This window comes from Cnephaeus nilssonii (assembly GCF_951640355.1).
Source record: "Cnephaeus nilssonii genome assembly, chromosome: 14".
NCBI classification, from domain to species: Eukaryota; Metazoa; Chordata; class Mammalia; order Chiroptera; family Vespertilionidae; genus Cnephaeus; species Cnephaeus nilssonii.
The window spans coordinates 50,334,101-50,352,699 of NC_137085.1; positions in this window are offsets into that span (position 1 = coordinate 50,334,101).

Genomic DNA, 18,599 nt, shown 5'->3' on the forward strand with positions numbered 1-18,599 from the left:
AAGATCTCTGTAGAAATGGAACTTCATCGAGAGAAGCTGACACTAATGATGTATGGAGCATCTGTCGTGTATACCCAGCCTGGTAGGCTCCTTAGTGGCGTTTATCTTACTTAGCCTCCCCAAGAAATTAGCAAACTAAGTAAGTATCATTTCCCTCTTTCATGGATATAAACTGAGTCTCAGAGAGGTTAAGTAAGATTTGAATTACTCAAAGTTCTCATTGCATGAGGGACAGAGAGGATTCTAAACCTGACCCAAATAAAAGACATTGGATGGATGAGTCTGAAGCTCAAACGACAGGTTAGCACTGGAGTCATAAAGAAGGCATCATCTTTATTAAAAATACATGAGATTTACCTTTTGGCAAAGACAAAACTATAGGGACAGAAAGGGATCAGTGCTGCCAAGGGCTGGAGGTAAGGAGGGATTGAGAACAAAGGGTTTGATGAAACTTCTTTGGAGTAATGGAAAGAGTGACCTTGAGGAAAGCATTTCAAGTGGTTTCAGATGAGAAATCTGTCAACATTGAAATTTGTGTTCCTATTGGACATGCACCCTCTCTTCTCTTTTTAAACATTTTCTTCTTTATCTTTAGTTTTCAGAAGTGTGATGATAATGTGTCCTGGCTTTGATTTATTTTGGTTTATTTTGTTTGGAGTTTGTTCAATTTGTTGGCCTTTCACCAAATTTGGGGGAAATTTCAGCCATTATTTCTTGGGATTTTTTTTTAACCTCATACTCTTCTTTCTTTCTGGGACTACAATGACAGAAATGTTGGGTCTTTGGTTATTCAGGTGATCTTTAAAGTCTATTTTCTCTGTTCAGATTGGCTAAATTCCATTGATTTGCCCTCACATCCACTGATTCTATGCTGTGTCATCTCCAAACTATTATTGAGTCCTTGAGTGAGTTTTTTATTTTGGTTATTGTATTTCTAAGTTCTATGATTCCCATTCGGTTCTCTTTTATATCTTCTATTTCTTTGTTGAAATGTTCTGTTGTTTTCATTTGTTTCGAAGGTTTTCATGATTATTCATTGAACTCTTTTTCTGGTGGCTGCTTTAAAATCTTTTTCAGATTATTCCAGTATCTAACTCATTTTGGTATTGGTGTCTATTGATTGTCTTCTCTCATTTAAGTTGTGATTTTCCCGGTTCTGGCCTGACCAGTGATTCAACTGTAACCTGGACATTTTGGGTGTTATGTTTAGAAGACTGGCTTCTACTTAAATCTTTCCTTTTAGTGGGAAGTGCCCCTGTTTTGGTTTAGTGCTAGGCCCTAGCCTACTTTTATGGGCTGTGGTTCCAATGACCATGTAATGTTCGGTGGTCTTACGGTTCTCCTCTGCTCTGCTTTGTTTGTGTGCTGCCCAGACGCCACTCTGCAAACCTGGGTGCTATTCCGCACTTTGGCTCAGTTCTCAAACTTGCTGGTGAGTGAATGTAGGTCAGTTTCACGTGTGAGCTGCTCAGTGAGTTCCTATGCAGGTTTAAAGAATTCACATTTTGAGCTCCCTGCTCTCCAAGATCCTCCTTCCATTCTCTCCTTAGGAAGGTGGGGATGCTGCCTCCCACTGGAACCCTCACTCAGTCTCCACTGACAGCATGCTGGCAGGGAGAGAAGTGCCCTCCAGGCCCTCCAGCTGATGCCAAGTCAGGGCAGGGGTGGAAGTCCGGACTCCCCACTCAGTCTCCACCTACACAACACTGGGGTGGGGCAGACTTCCGGACTCCCCGCTTGGTGTCTCCTGAGATTGTACAGGCAGGGGCCATTCCTTATGTTTGATTGGGGGTGGTGTATTGTCCAAAGGATTTTGTCATGGTATGGTGCTCCTCTTTGGGTTCTTTGATTAGAGAGAGCAGACTTTTCTTATAGCTTTAGAATTCTTTTTCTGTGCCTGTAGTTGGGGGTTCCAGTTTGTAGGTTGTTCTAGTTCCAAGTTCAGGGTACATGAGACATAAAAAGCAAACCCAGACTATTCATCCCTGTGTAGTTCCTATATCCTGAAGAGCCTCGTTAATCTGCCTGCCTCTTTCAGTATTTCATAGTCCTCCTATGATTGTTTGTTGTATTACATCCATGGTTTTGAGTTATACTTAGCCTGGAGGAGCCCGAAGAACAAAGTCGTCTCTATCTTGTCTAGGACAAGAAGTCCTCACTTTTTATTATAGATGGGAGAAAATAATTTATTGCTAAGAGCATGGAGCAAGAGATTTGTTTAAAGTCAGATATTGAAGATTTAAAGGGAATACTTGATAGAGGGATTCTGAAGGGAGGAAAGGAGATTGAGAGCAGAGGTAAAATGGTTGGCCTGACACAGGAAGAGGGAGATTTCGTCCATAAAGACTGAACTGATTATAAGAGCAGAGATGGCAGGTTACAGAATTGTTTCAGGAAGGGGCTTTCCCGGTGTTTGGTGTATGGAAAAGGGAGTGAGAGAATTGAAGATGCTAAAGAGAGTATTTCTGTCCATTAGTCTTGGTTGAATAAGGAAGGTAGCTGTGTCTAGAGGGGATTTCTTGGGAAAATATAGAGGGATCTAGGAAGTGGATGGCTGTAAAAGACGGATTAGGCCTTCCCTGCCCCCCTAGCCCGAGAGATGCCCATAGCCTAATCACCAGAATCTGTGACTGTGTCACCTTCAATGACAAAAGGGACTTTGTCATTGCTATTAAATTAAGGATCTTGAGACAGGAAGGTAATCCTGGATGACCAGGAGGGGCCCAACGTAATCACTAGGGCTGTCATAAGAGGGAGGCAGGAGGGTCAGAGACAGAGAGGAGATGTGATGATGGAAGCAGTGGGCGAAGTGATCTGCTTCAAAGACAGAGGCAGCGGCCAGAAGCCAAGGAATGCCGGCGGCTGCTAGAAGATGGAAAAGGCAAGGAAACAGCTTCTCCCCTAAAGCCTCTATGAGGGACCACCCTGCTGACACCTTGGCTTGAGCCCTGTGAGACCGGCTTCTGACGTCTGGCCTCCAGAAAGGTAAGAAAATACATTTCTGTCATTTTAAGCCAGTAAACTGGTGGTAATGTGCTATAGTATCCATGGGAACTAAGACAACTGCCAACAGATATAGCAGGAGGAGGGGAGAGAAGGATTTCAAGTCAGAAGCATGTTCAGAAGAGGGGCAGTAGTTAAGGTTTCTGCTGTTGGGTTTCCAGTGATGACAGGGCTTAGGGAAGTGATGGCGAACCTATGACATGCGTGTCAGCACTGACACGCGTAGCCATTTCTAATGACACGCGGCCGCATGCCGAGGATGAAACATTTGCTGCTCCTGAGGATGAAACATTTGCGACTAGAGTCTTGGAGTTAGTTTTTTCCTCAAAGTGACACACTACCCGAGTTATGCTCAGTTTTTTGGCGAAGTTTGACACACCAAGCTCAAAAGGTTGCCCATCACTGGCTTAGGGTATGGTTGTGGGAATGGAGTGGAGCTTCAAGTCATTGCACTGAATTAACTAGTTTCTTTTAACTATTTAGTTTTTTTAAATTGATAACCCATATGGCATAAAATTCACCCTTCTAAAATGTACAATTTAATGGTTTTTAGTGTATTCACAAAGTCGTGCGGCTGTGACCAGTATAGTTAGTTTTGACTGAACAGTGTTCGTTGTCTTCATCCATTACAACATTTAAAAAACACTCCATTTGTTTTTGCTGCAGCTCCTGGAGGTTGAGACCCAAGGAGAGTATGGTAATGAGAATATATCCTTGAGAATGGAAAATTCTTCTAAACGTATTTAAAATGCCCATTTGAAAAGACTATACACTGGGCCAAATAGAGACTCACCTCCTGCTGATCTGGCCAGGTTTGTGACTGTGGTGGTGGCCGTGGTGCGTCTTTTCCGTGGCAGACAGGTCGCAGGGGGAAGGCACTCCCTGGCCACAGAGCTGCCCTTGAAGGTTGGGTTGGGAGCCTGTGGTGGAGTGTGGCCTCGGCTTCACCGGGAACACTGCAGCTCGGGCCTTTTGCAGCCGCTCTTTGGAGAAAGCTGAATTCCCGGCCCACACTCAGTGATGGGCCTCTCACACCCTACCTGCAGTAGTCCCACGGGGTCCCGGAGAGGTCAGTTCCCTCAGGTCACCGCACCGTGGTTTCTTCCGGGAATGTTATAAATGACCCAGTCCTCTTCCCTTTCTCTCTCGGGGGTCCTCCTCTCCTGCGTGGGTGCTCTATTGCTCCCAGAGATTTTTCGTGACTCATAAATCATTGAGAGGCAAATTTTACCTGACCTGAACTGTTTATAGTTTTTATCTCATTTAGTATGAATATTCTAACATGTCACTATAGAATATTCATGTAGGGTGTTAGATAATGTAAATTAGGGATGAAATTACTTCCTAAAATTCTAAAAATTCTGAACTCACACAAAGTACATCTAGCCACACAGATTCCAGATAAGAGAATGTGACCTTTTATTTTATACCCACTTCTCACCCCTGCAACATGGGCCTTACTCATCTCCATAGTCCCTGTGATCATCACAGACCCTCCCTGAGCCTATACTCAGATCTGTTCTCTCCTGGGACAGGGACTGAGGGCATTTGTCTTAGCTCCGGGAACTAAATTAACATCACAAGGCTTAAGAGTTGCTGTACTGCTGACCAGGGGCAGACACTCTGCCAACGGAGGTTAACTGTGAACACAGCAGGGCCCTGAGGCGGGATATGATGGCACCAGGCCATCCTGGTGGCTGCCCCTGGAAAGAGCCCGGTGTCGCTCTAGGATGGAGGGGTTTATTCACAAGGCAGGCTCATGCTGCAGGCTGCTGCTTGCTTCCCTGACTCCAGAAAGCAAACAGGTTCTTCTTTGAGGCTATGAAAGGAATAGGGTAGGCCACCTGGATAGGGATAAACGTTTCTTGTTTTGCCTTGAAGCAGAGATTTGGACTCTCGGTGAGGCCTTGTTTGAGGCCTGCAAGGCTGAAAATGGAAATGGCTGCTTAGTCTATAGAATGCCCAGCATCAAGGCTTTGAGGCCATCCCCTGTGGGCTCTCAATGTGTGACTTCGCTGTGATATGATTATGAAGCTACTTGCTTCATTTTCCCCCAAAAATCAAAGCCATAGTGAGAAAAAGGACCCCATAGTCATTTCTGCATATTTTGGTAACAAAGAAAATGGCTGTTGATGATGATAATAAAAACTGCTGTTCACAAATGTGTCCCCTTTGTTGCCATTTATAATAGAGACCTTGTACAGTGAGCTCATTAGTAGCTGAACTTTATTTTGTCAAAGTAAATGGAGTCAAGAGAGATTATGTTTCATCTTTAATATGGCTATTCAACAACAATGCCATTATCCTGCGTTTCAGACTAATTTAATTGAACTTTAATGAACAAAATTAGTTGTTTTGTGCAATTAGAATCCCATTTAAATGGGTTAGAAAATGAATAGAATGGGAAATGTAGTTGACTTTATTTTCCTCAAGACTGGCTCTTTAGGCTACTTTTCGCCCCTACGTTTCCTTCCCTCCTCCCCCCGCACTGAATAAGAGACTAAGATTTTTAGAATTTAATAAGATTTTTGACTTGCCAAGTTTTTTCCCCCCTCAAGCAATAGAAAATTCCTAAAACCTACAAGGAGGTGGGAGGCAAGGGAACCAGTGAATGGGAACCAGTCACAGAGAACCAAGGTAGAGACACTCTTCCAGCCCAGCGTGGCCCAGCCGAACTCCCTTCACTTCTGAGGTGCGAACGTGGTATCAAGCAGCATCTAACAGGAGGGATGGTTGAGGAGCAAGGCTTTCCTCTGCCACTTAGTAACTTGGTGACTTGGCACGTGACTCTCAGCATTTGAACCTCAGTACAGTAGGAATAATAATACCTACTTCTTAGGAGTGATGGTAAGCATTCAGTGAGAAAATGTATATAAAGTATTTGGCATATTGTCCAGCTTAAAAAGTGGGAGCCACTACTGTTACTAGTATTACTGCTCTTCTTTATCATCTTCATCTTCAATCTTACACCATCGTTCAGCTCAGCTAACTTAGTTTGGTGATTCTGGTCAACAATAAGCTTTCCCAAGTATTTCCCTACTCAACTGGAGGGAAGAGGTGAGATGATAAGGTCAGTGTGCTTAGGGGGCTGGGAGGGTTGGCACTCTTCAAGCTGATAAGGCTTATGATAGGGGGAAAGGGCATGGTAACATGAACTTCCTGCAGAGTGCTACAGAGAATCCTCACTTGTTCTCCCATCTGTGATGTGAGGAAATTAGAGAGGCCATCCCTATGGACCTTTCCAGCTTTGAGGCACTTACAATACTGCAGCTACGACCAACTCTTCTGCCTAATGGACCACATTCCAATGAGCCAGACCTCGCCAAGAAATCCTTCCGACTTGCATTAGAATCGCTGAAGCTTCCTGCTGAGTGTTCCCTACCAGCATGTGTGTTGACTCAATGCTAGGATGTGGCTTCCTGAGACTCAGCAGAGGTGAGAATGAGGACCAGTGGGATTTGGCACAGCCTTAGTAAACATAGCTTCTCCTATGCAGAAGAGCTCAGACCTGGGTGAGACAAAGGAAAATCAAAGAAAAGACTTATTCATGACCTCCTTGCTTTCATCAGACTGAAGGTTTAAATGGGTTCTTAGTGAGAAATAAAAGAAAAAACAGGATTACTTTCATTTTAACTACAAGATGCTATTGCAATATTCCAGTCTTCTATCAAATGCTCCCCAATTATTTCTGACAGTTCCCAAGGGATATCTTAGATGTGCTCATAAATAAAAATAAATCCTCTTGTTTTCCACATGGTGGCTACCATTTCGCTCTGTTCCTTCTCCATGACAACCTTAGGAGTGTCAGCTTCCTCAGGTGTCACTCCCCTCCAGATTGAGGGAGAGAGAGGGCCTCTCCTCTATATCCTGTTGATAAAATTGAAGCTATCCCACATCATACCCAAAAACTAGTGTGGATGATGCCCTGTTGTAATGCCTAAGGTACAGTGACATTGTCCTGTTGGCCTCCCTGATGCTAAACCTGGGGATTGCAGGGCTAGGCCTGTCACCACATCCTTTTTGTCAAAAAATATATATTTTATTGATTTTTGACAGAGAGAAAGGGAGAGGGATAGAGAGTTAGAAACATCGATGAGAGAGAAACATCGATCAGCTGCCTCCTGCACACCCCCTACTGGGGATGTGCCCACAACCAAGGTACATGCCCTTGACCGGAATCAAACCCGGGACCCTTCAGTCAGCAGGCTGACGCTCTCTCCACTGAGCCAAACCAGTCAGGGTGCAATATATATATATATATATATATATATATATATATATATATATATATATATATATATAATTGATTTCAGAGAGGAAGGGAGAGGGAGAGAGAAATAGAAACATCAATGATGAGAGAGAATCATTGATTGGCTACCTCTTGCAAGACCCCCGCTGGGGATTGAGCTGGAAACCTGGGCATGTGCCCTTGACTGGAATCAAACCTGGGACTCTTCAGTCTGCAGGCCGATGCTCTATCCACTGAGCCAAACCAGCTATGGCATGTCACCACATTCTTAAATGAGGTTGACTCTCATTGACCTTGCCCTGCACCAACCCTACACGTCTCTGAAGCAGAAAGAACTGTAATCCCCTCTGTGCCTCTTTCTGTGTCTGTGCTTATCCCAAAGTAGTGCAACTTCCTACTCTTAGCCTCTCAAGGAGACTGTGTTTTGTGTTTATTTCTTGCAGTCCTTGCTTTCAGGCAGGATTAGGGCTCCATAGGGCTGAATGTTGGGGGCTGTTAAGTATGTGAAGAACAAAATTTCACTCAGATGACTTCAGTACTACTGGACCTACTGTAGGGAAAAGAGGCTGCACACTCAGCCACAAAGCTGAGCCTCATGGAAATGAAAATGACAGGCAACCTGCTCTTGGGATCTGTTAGTCCTGTTGGGCCCTCACCTTCAGGCCACCAGTCTTGAACTTCTTCTATATCTGCAACCATCTCCCTCACACTTCCTTCAAAGGCCTCTGCTGCCAACTTTCACCCTTTGATTTTTTTCAGCTTCCGTGCCAAGTACCACTGACTCCTTCCCCAGACATCCAGACGAAATCATTAGTAGAAAATAAGTTCGCTGAGAACATGGATTTTGCTCTTTTTGTATATCCCTAGAACTTAAAAGACTGGTCTTACCACTTAATAAATAGTAGCATTGGGGTAGGTTTCATAGGCGCTCGCTATTTATTTATTTATTTATTTATTTATTTATTTATTTTACCTTCAAAATGGGGATGGTAATAGCTTTAATAGGGTTGCTATGAAAATAAATTAATATTTGAAAATATTTATATTAGTGTCTGACATAGAGTATGTTCTGTAGAACTGTTTGTCAAATAAAATTAAAAGATAAAGTATCTACACATAGTTGGTGCTCAACAAATATTTGTTGAATCCATTAAATACATTTCTTAAAGGATCAGATAGACTTAATTGCCCTTTTTCTATTGGAGAAATCTTGTCCCCGGCTACCTCGCATTCCCCTTTAGCCTCTACTGACCATCCTTGGGTTGAGTTCTCACTTCAGGCCATTTATTGGGCTAGCAGTTTAGGGTTCTGTGTTACTAGCAAAATGACTTATATAAAAGGAACCCCTTAAAAGAGGGTTCTGGAAGTGATGGGTACTCTGAGGCATGCCTGTCTGGTCTGTGAAGACCTCAAACCATATTCAATGTCATCCCTTTCTTCCAATGGCTGAATTACTGTTGACAAATTTATGCACCAGCTCCTTCTTCAGGGCAATTCTTACCCAGATGAGTCTCTGTTCTTCCTGAGTGGTCTCTCCCATGCACTCGCCAAATAGGCTCAGTCTTCGTACTCTCAGTGGTAAATAAAATGCCAAGACTCTTATTATATAGCTCCTTTCTCTTTGTCCATGTCATTCTTTGACCTTCTTTAGCTCAGGGACCTTTGGATTCTAGAAAAGAGGCCTCCTCCCCTGAGCACTACTGTGCATTTGTATGCACATACCTGCATTTTGATGCCAATATGCTCCCTCTTGGACTTAAAGGTATTTGGATTTTATATTTTCCAGCTAAAAGGCCACCTGAGAGCCAGTGATAACATTTCTGGGGCCGCCAATCAGACAACTAGCAGAGCTCTTTATTATTCTTTTCCTCTGGCTCCTATGAGAGCCAAGTTCCACAAGAGATCCTAAGTTATCAGGAAGGAAGTTTTTCAATTTAATTTTTTCAGGAAGTTGAGTCCCTTAAGTTCCACAAGCTGAGATGGAGCAGTGGAGGGAGCCGACAAGGGAGTCTCCATTATGTGCGTTGGCAGACCAGGTAATGAGGGCAGAAGTGAGGTCTGCCAAAGGCCAAGAGGAGGAGAGGAAGGGATGAAGCTATTAGCTTAGACTGTGGCAGGCTGGGATGCCTGCTATCTGGATGGCTAAATTATTACACTCTGGGAACTGGCCTTTGATTTTCTTCACCTTGAAGCCTGGAGACCCCTCCAGATCACGTTCATGCCCTTTAGGGCAGTGGTTGTCAATCACGCTACATGCTAGTATCACCTAGGGAACTATTTAAAAATACAGATTCTTGGGCCACATTCCAGACCTTATAAATCAGAATCTCTTAGAGTCCAGGAATCTTAGGATCCTTTAATTCTACAAGGATGGTCCTGGTGTGGACCATCATGGGCCAATCTGGACAATATGTTTGAAATGGATGCAATCCCATTGGGTTGAATGCTATCCTGAGTGAGTTACAAAAGCAGAAATATTGTTGCCAGGTGGGTACTAGAATTATCAGAGGGATCATTTTGTAATTTATATGTGTCTAAACACTATGCTGTACACCTGAAACTAATATAAAATAATACTGAATGTCAACTGTAATTGAAAAATAAAATTAAATAAAAAATAAAAATAAATCATAGAAAAAAATAAAGCACAATATTCCAAATTTTTAAAAAAGTAGGAATATTACCACTTGGAGAAAGCATGGACCAAAGGAAAAGCATTGATTTTGGCATTTTAAGACCTGAATTGTAGTCTTGGCTCTGGCACTAAGCTGGACAAGTCATTACAGATAAATCATTTAACCTCTGTGAATTTCAGGTTCCACATTTGTAAAAAGGGGATAGTAGCACTTGTCTGCTTTATAGAGAGGTTTCTCTAGGGATGAAGGGGATAAATACATGGAAGTGCTCTAAGATCTGGAAAACAGCATTCAAATATATGGTATAAAGCTCTATGGAGAGTAATACTATTTGTGTTCTGTTGATGAATTTGTAATGAATCCCATGAAACAAATAAATCTTTGTGATTGCCTCCTCTGATTCTGCTCCCTGTACAAAAGGTATATAAGCACTTCTATGTACTCTATTACCTGGGTTTCCTTGCTGGGTTTGACCAGCAGAGATGCTGGCACGAGATCAGCAGGAAGGAACTGAGGTGATAATATTTGTTCCCCATGCTTCCTCCTTGCTGGGCCTCACTTGGGCAGAGGCTGTATTCTACAGAAGACCATGACTCCCATTGGGTGATCCTTCTGCTCTGGCTACAGCTCTTACCAGTTTCAGATAACAGTTTCTCCCCTTTGCTATTATTGCTTTCTACTGCTGGTCAAAAAGATGAAAACAATAGAATCCTTAATGTGCTTGAAGGTGTATTGAGGGAAGAGATACACAACTGGAGGGTAGATTTGGGTTGAATTAGTGTCAAGAACATTAAAAGCAAGCAAGTGAAAACAAATAAACAATATAAATATTAAATTCAGGAAAACTAAAAAGTTGTGTTGGAAAGGAAAAGTAATTATAGTGTACTATATAGCTCAGCTCCAGCACTTACAGAGTCATAATAATAATAACGTAACTGAAACTGACCTAATCAATTACCATATGACTTAGAATAGAGGAATAGAGGAAGACAAACACTGGTGTGTTGGTTGGTTGAGAGTTGGTGATTGTGGTGGTGACAAGTGAGATTTACATCCTCATCTTCCTCAGTGAGAAATTCGTAAGTAAAACCTAAAAATAAAACCCAAAGAAATAGCAGAATATAAGTAGCAGAAATAATCTATAAGGAAATTATTTTTTTTCTAAAATGATTTGAATCAAATCATTTATTAAGCATGAACATTTCTATAGTCAATTATTTTGGAATGGCATTTATCCACTAGTTTTTTATAGTATTTATTGAGGTGACATTGGTTAATAAAATTATATAGGTTTCAGGTGTACAATTCTATAGTACATCATCTGTATATTGTATTGTGTGTTTGCCATCCCAAGTCAAGTCTCCTTCCATCACCACTTATCTCTCCTTCACGCTTTCCTTCTTATCTCCTCTTACACCCCTCCACCCCCCGCAATCACCATACTATTGTCTGTGAGGTTTTTTTTTCTTTTTTGCTTAATCCCTTCACCTTTTTCACCCAAACCTCCAACCCTCCCCACTGACAGCTGTCAGTTTGTTCTCTGTATTTGTGAGTCTCTGTTTTGTTAGTTTATTCTGTTCATTAGATTCCACATATAAATAAAGTCACATGGTTTTTGTCTTTTTCCGATTGACCTATTTCACTTAGCATACTACTCTCCAGTCAGTCTATAGACAGATTATTTAGGGTAATAACAAAAAGAATCAACGGAAAGAGGTGAAAAGAATTGCCTTTGGGGAAAGGGGACAGTGAGGTAGAGAACTGCTGGTTTTGTTTTTTAAACAAGACATATAGAATTACTGTGTGTAAACTATGTACAGGTGTACATTTAATCAAAATAAAACTGATTTTTCTTTAAAAAGGGGAAAGCAACTAACTTCTCAGTTCTCTCTTTTTATTCCCATCTCAAATAGTATAACTCCCTAAACTCCCATGCTGCCTTCCAGAAGAGCGGAACTTAAGACAAAAGATCGAGGAGCAAGGAGGCAGAGAGGATGGGAGAGCTTGTGTGGGGTACCATCCTGTTGAGACAGAGACAGAGAGGCAGCTGATGGAACCTGCACCCAAGAAAGCTCCACGTGGAAATAATCAAAGGGCACAAGCAGAACAGGCTGGCTGTTGTAGCCATCAAGGGGCAGCCTTAGGAGGAGGAGCCCTGGAACGGTGCCGAAAGCCAACTTCCTTTAGCAGGGCCTCAAATCTGCTGCCAAGCTCTTGGCAGTCAAAAACCAAAACTGGGGCATGAACTGTTACATAATTCTGATGATCAGAGAGAATTATGGAAAGTTCCTCAGGGCAGGCGAAAAAACTTTTCTTAGCAGTAAATTCTCAAAGAAGTATCTCCTGTGAGGCTTTTAGAGGAGACATTCAGGGATGTAGGTGACAAGGCGCTCAGTAATGGCGCCACAGGAGGTGTAGGGATGCGTTGCCCACGTTTCCTTTGATTACAGCCCAAGGCAGAGAGCTTTGCAAGGGCTAAGGATGTGGGGCTTGATCAGAGGAGTGCCCAAGGCTGGCTGGCTGTGGAGCTAAGTATCAAAGACAGAAGAATATGTTGACAAAATCTGAGAAACAGAGACTGGTGTGACCAGCAGGTGAAACATATTGGGAGCAGTTCCACAGCCAGAAAGGTGCCGCAGGGGAGTGAGAGGAGCATCCTGTGGCTGTGAGCATGGCCAGGGTTCTCGGGCTGCCAGGGAGGAATTGATCGACGCTTAGACAGAACCAGCTCTGCTTCCCCAGGGGCTGGGAAGGGACAAGGAGAGCTAGTACCTTGGCACTAGCTCCTGAAGGCTGAGCCTTCTGCCTTGGGAATGAAGCACGGGGCCCAGGGTGCCCTGGGCCTGATGACTAAGCAGGGTGGCTGAACCATGTGCTGTGTCCCTTCTCAGAGTCTTATACTCAGAGTATCTAAACTCAGCAGAAGAGTTGTCATGTCTGTGATGTGCCTGCACTTCAAAGGGAGACGTGAGGAAACACAGAGCCTCCTGGATTTACTAACCTTAACAGTGCTGTGGACACTAAGAGGAGGATGGAGAGGCTTCCTGGAGGAGGCGGCGTTTGGATTTAAGGCTTGAATGATGCAGGGGATGTTGACACTGGTAACGACATAGATGGCCAGGCCCTCAGGGACAGGAAAGGTAACAGTCAGCTATGGGCAGAGTGTCCGCGGTTTGAAGGAAGTTGAGAGAAATGAAGATTGAAAGCAAGACTAGGACGTGCTTTGGAGGGTCCTGAAGGTCAGGCAGAAGAGCACCAGGCATCCCGTGGCTGGCGCTAGCTCGCATGGACAATGGCAGGACTCTAGATCCAAAAGTGGGGTGGGAGTAGCGGTCTATGTGTGTTAGGTGTTACTTCTCTCCCCTTCTGTCCATTACCTAAATGCCATTTCTAATCTTGGGCAGCCGGTCTGTAATTTCCTCAACAACTATTAATATTACTTGAACTCATACTATGAATGGAGGCACTATTCTGGGTGCTTACATCTCCAGTCAATGAAGTTGGTACTGTTTTATTATAAAATTGTAGCAAGTAAAAGCTGCTGGAAGTTGGGCATTTGCTCAAGGTCACACAGCTGGTAATGATGGAACTGGATCAGAACCCAGCCCCGTGCTTTTTGTTTATTTGCACTTAATACCCTCCTTCAAGTCAAGACCAGCCCTTCTTTTATACACTCACTGAACCCAAAGATGAGTGCAGAGCCAGAGTTTGAAAGATTCCTCTGGGGCCCCTGACTCTCAGAGTGGGATGCTGGGAAGACCAGCCTGGGTCGGGCAACAGGGTCAACTTCCCTGGAGTCAGGCTGGGGCTCAGTCCCTTCCCAAGCTCAGGAATCCCTACTAGGACCCTCTGACGTCCTACTTCTGGGGACAGAGCCCAGAAAGGCAGATGGTGGCTGCCTGTCTCCTGCTGGGTTTATGCGGAGGGCCCCTGGCTCTGCTCTTGGCTTTGCGATATCTATCTAGAGCAGGAACTAGGCATGCTAATGCTTTCTAACTCGTAAGGGGACTGCTCTCGGGGGCTGTGGCCTCTGCAGCTCTAAGTGGATACTGGCTGAGGTTTCTGGCGTGGCCAAGGGTGCCTTTCAGCAGAGACAGTGGCTCTGAGATGTTCTCCCCTCAGTTCCTGCGTCAGGCTGTGGGCGGGAGTCAGGGATGCAGACTCCTCATGGTAATTCCTGTTCTCTCGCAGGAAACCTGGCCACACAGGCTTACGAGTCAGGGGATAAGTAGATAATTAGACAGGGTTTCTCCCCACCTCTTATCATCGTGTCTACAATTTCATTACTAGAAACCTATATAATTTCTGCCTTTTGGAAAGTCCTATTAAAATGCATTTCCCCCTGGCAAAGACTATATTTTAAGTGCCTATTATCTGACTTCTAAGCTAGGAATATTTGAGTGAGGAAATTATGGAAAACCTACAGTAAGAACCTTAGGGGGATAGGATGGAGGTGGGTTGGAGGAACTGGGTGACTAGTAGCAACAGGAGTGGTAGGGGGACATTGGGGAATTTCAGGGCACTTAGGGACAGCTTGGGACAGGTTCCAGAGTTTAAATAAAATAAAACACAATCCTCAAAAAAGTTACCAAGCCAGGGATAGGTAGGGAATTCATTTATCTATTCCTTCATCCATTTATCCATCCATCCTTCAACCCTATGTAATTGGTTGTGCCCGGTACTATCCCTTCCCTCTAGAAGTTTCCCATCTGGTGGGAAAAGATATATGTGAAAATGACCTCCAAATAAGGTAGTAAGTATCAATGCTCACAAGACAGGGACAAAGGGCTGTAGGAGTTCTGAGGTGGGCAAGCCCAAGGACACTGGGCAAAGCTTCCTGGAGGAGGTGGCATCTGAGCTGGGCCTTGAAAGAGTGGGTAAGACTCAGCATATGGAGGCAACCAAGGACATCTGGACATAGGAAGGGCATAGGAGAGGGCAGGAGGCAGGAAATCACAGGGTATGTTGGGGGGATAGGACGTGGCCTGTGTGGCTTCACAGAGCTTGTGAAGAAAAGATTGGAGATGAAGGTGGAAAGGCCCTGGCCTTGACTCCACGGAGCCCTGAGGCTTTGGCTCAGAGTGGACACTGTTCCCAGAAGAGCTGTTGATTCGCTCTAGGCCTGAGGAAGCTTGGGAAGGGCTAGTGATGGTGGCAGGGCAGTGTGAGTCAGAGAGTGCAATGGACAGGGCCGAGGCGAGGGCTTAGAGCTAGGTAGACCCAAGCTTGTCCTTTTGCTTTGCTGAGAAATTTAGAGCAAGCTATTTGGCTTCCTGTGCCTTCAATTCTTTTTCTTTTTTTTTAATCTCTCTCTCTTTTTTTTAAGAAAAACATTTAACATAAAACTAGGCCAAAATGTTTTTAAAATTTTCCAGGACTGGAGGCTACACCCATGGCACTCTCCAAATTTTTTAGCGCTTGAGTTCCAGAAATGGCAGATACAGTATCCATAGCTGTAGATGGATGCATGCTGGCCCACATTTAGCATAAATCTATTCACTTATATGTTTATTTTCTGAGTAGAGGCCCAATGCACGAAATTCGTGCAAGAGTAGGCCTTCCTTCCCCCGGCTGCTGCCATCAGCTCCCCTCTGGTACCTGGGACCCGGGCTTCCCTCATAGCCCTGGCTTTGTACAGAAGGTCGTCCAGAAGGACGTCTGGTCTAATTAGCATATTGTGCTTTTATTATTATAGATTCAGGATGGGGACTTGGAATACTCCAATATGTAGAACAGGACCTACAACATAGCAGATGCTAAAAACTTATTTGATATATGAACTAATATGTGCTTGGTGTATGCATGTATCTGTGTGGATGCTTAGGGGGGAAAGGTCTACAAAGAAATGTACCAAATGTTGATAGTGATTATATCCCAGCAATGGAATTACGTGTGGTTTCTCACTGTCTTCTTTATCCTTTCCTCAGGGCATAGATATTTTAATAATATATTATTTTTACAAAAATGAAAGTATTTTGGAGTCAGATAAAGCTTAGACTGAATTTTAGCTCTTCTCTTTACTTGCTTTGTAGCCTTAGGCAAACTTATTAGCCTCTCTGTGTCCCTTTAAAATAGAGATTCTATCTATTTCATCGGGCCGTGGTGAGGATTAAATAAAATACGTATGTTGAAGCTTGGTGCAGCACCTGCCTGAGAGTAAGCCTTTAGTACATAGTACTGCCTCTCTTCCTCTTCATTATTATTGTTTTTCTTATTCCTTTTTGAGGGGAGGAAGATCACTAGGATGTAAATAAAGGCCCCCAAGCCTTCAGGGACAAAGGGGTCTATGTTTAATCTCAAGAGTCCTTTCCTGATGGTGGGCAGGAGGGAGTCACTGGGCTCCCAAGACAGTGCAATGTGGTGAGTTCATGACGGACAACCCAACCAGTGCCATTCACATCTCAATAAAGACCCATCATTAATATGATATTAAATCTTTTAAGACTTCTATACCCTTATCTGTTTTATTATGGATTTTAGCAGTTAAATGGACTGGGTGGGCAGGAAAACGAGGGAGGGAATCCTATTCTCTATACTTCTCTGGCTGGGATTAGTAGAAACCCAGGCGAAAGAATGACTGAAGCCCTGGGAGCCAACAGCATGAGCTCCAGGGTCTGCTGGAGGGAAGAAGGCTGCAAGGGGCAGGTCAGAAGCTGTGCGTCCACCCTTGGCCAAGGGCCAGAGCCAGAAGAACTTCTTTACCTTGGCCCAGAGACTTGGGGGCATGAGCTCCAATCTCAGCATGCCATCTTTTAGCTCAAAAGGCAGAGGGCAGATTTTCTAGTCATAGATTTGTGGTATTTATCTTGGTCAAAACTTTCCTTCTTGTCCATCACAGTGATGAACTTCATTGCTCACCTGCTCGCTTTCCAGAAAGCCCACCAGAGAACATCTCAGGCAATGACTCAGTTGTTAACTATGGTAACTTCTGGCCTGAATCCTGCTACCTCCCACTATGGGAGGTTCACTTGAATTAACTTAGAATGAAGCCTGAAGGTCCTGCTTTTTCTCTCTCCTTTAAAACTGAAACAAGCTTTAAGACAGGCAGCTCCCGCCCCCATCCTCTGGCCTATCCTCATTCCTGTAGGATTTTCAGAGCCATTCTAAGCAGAAAATGCCTGAGACCTCAAACATAAGAGTAGCTACAAATTTTGTCATTGACTAAAATTTCTGATTAACCAAGTGTTTTAAGATCCCAAAAGAGATCTCTTCCTGAGCCTTGAACCCCAAATGTTTCTCCTTAGTCCTAATCAAAAGCGGATAAAGCCTTTGTTTCTGGTTCCCTCGAGGCACTCCCAGTGATCTCTCAGCCTTTTGAGTGCTCTTCCTGATGGAAAGGAGAGAAGGCAAGGAAATGAGTTTTTCCTCCTAGGCTTTTAGGCCAGAGGTCCAGGAATATCTCTCATATCCATACCTTAGTACCATGTCTAATGCAGCTACCCCAGCTACACCTGATTGGACCAGGAGTGGGGACCTGACCCAAGAGCAAGTAAACATTTGCTGGCCAGTGGCCTGTGAAGTGCTAGAGACTCTGTCCTAATATAAGGTGACCAGATTCTTTCCAAAAATAGGGACTTTTTTAAAACGCCGTGGGACGCGGGACAAATTGTTAAAAATCGGGACTGTCCCGCCAAAAGCGGGACGATCTGGCCACCTTATTAAGAAAAGAGCAGAGCAGGAGTTGGAAATGAAGACGATCTAAGGCTGCAAGTATGCACCTCACAAGCCAAGATGGGTCATTAATCAGCTGAAGTTGGGATAAGTTAAACTGACGAGAGAGCAAAAAACATAATATACTGAGGCAGTTGCTGAGTCATTAGAAGAGGAGCAGATATAAATGGACATAAACAGTGTCACTGGGACTCAGTTGTCCTCAGTGGAACTGATTGTGGGCTTGCGAGTTTCCTAGTCATAACTCTGAGTAACACCATAAATTGACATGTAGTGGAGAGACTGAAGCTAGTTTTGCCAGGTTTTTTCCCAGCAATCCTTAGACCAGGGGGTGCCAGTGTCCCCTGTGGCCTCCGTCTTCCCAGCGAACATCATAGCACATCCTTAGTGTCCGAAACCAGTCTTGGCAGCCTGGTTCTTCCCTGACCTTGGTGGCCATCTGTAAAGCCACTTTCCATGGAGCCTTCCCCCTCACCTTGAGGCTCACATGAAGGTGACATTAGAGGTAGCCTCCCTTTTCCCTGTTTGGCATGCGCACTTCTGGTCTATCTTGAGTCACAGCCCCACCATTAGACAAGCACGTTCTCCTCCCTTCATGTGCTCCCACCTTCCTTCGGGGGGAAGCCCCAGTGGATTCACAGCCCAGCCAAGCTTGTTTTATTTATTTATTTATTTATTTATTTATTTATTTATTTATTTATTATTCATTCATTCATTCATTTATTTTTTTAAATATGGAGCGCTTCACGAATTTGTGTGTCATCCTTGCTCAGGGGCAATGCTAATCTTCTCTGTGTCGTTCCAATTTTAGTATATGTGCTGCCGAAGCGAGCACAGCACGTTTTACATTTGGTAACAGAACCCCCTGAGATTATGTGTGAAAGGAGGCTGCAGAGATCAAATCTCCTCAGACACTTTGCTTTATATTGAACCTTGGTTTTTCCTTTGGCTTCTCTAGCTTTTGTCTTTGATTATGTCCATAGACTAACTCTAGAAGTTGTGGCCAAGAAGGATTTCAAGAGGGTAATTGGAAGTTATTT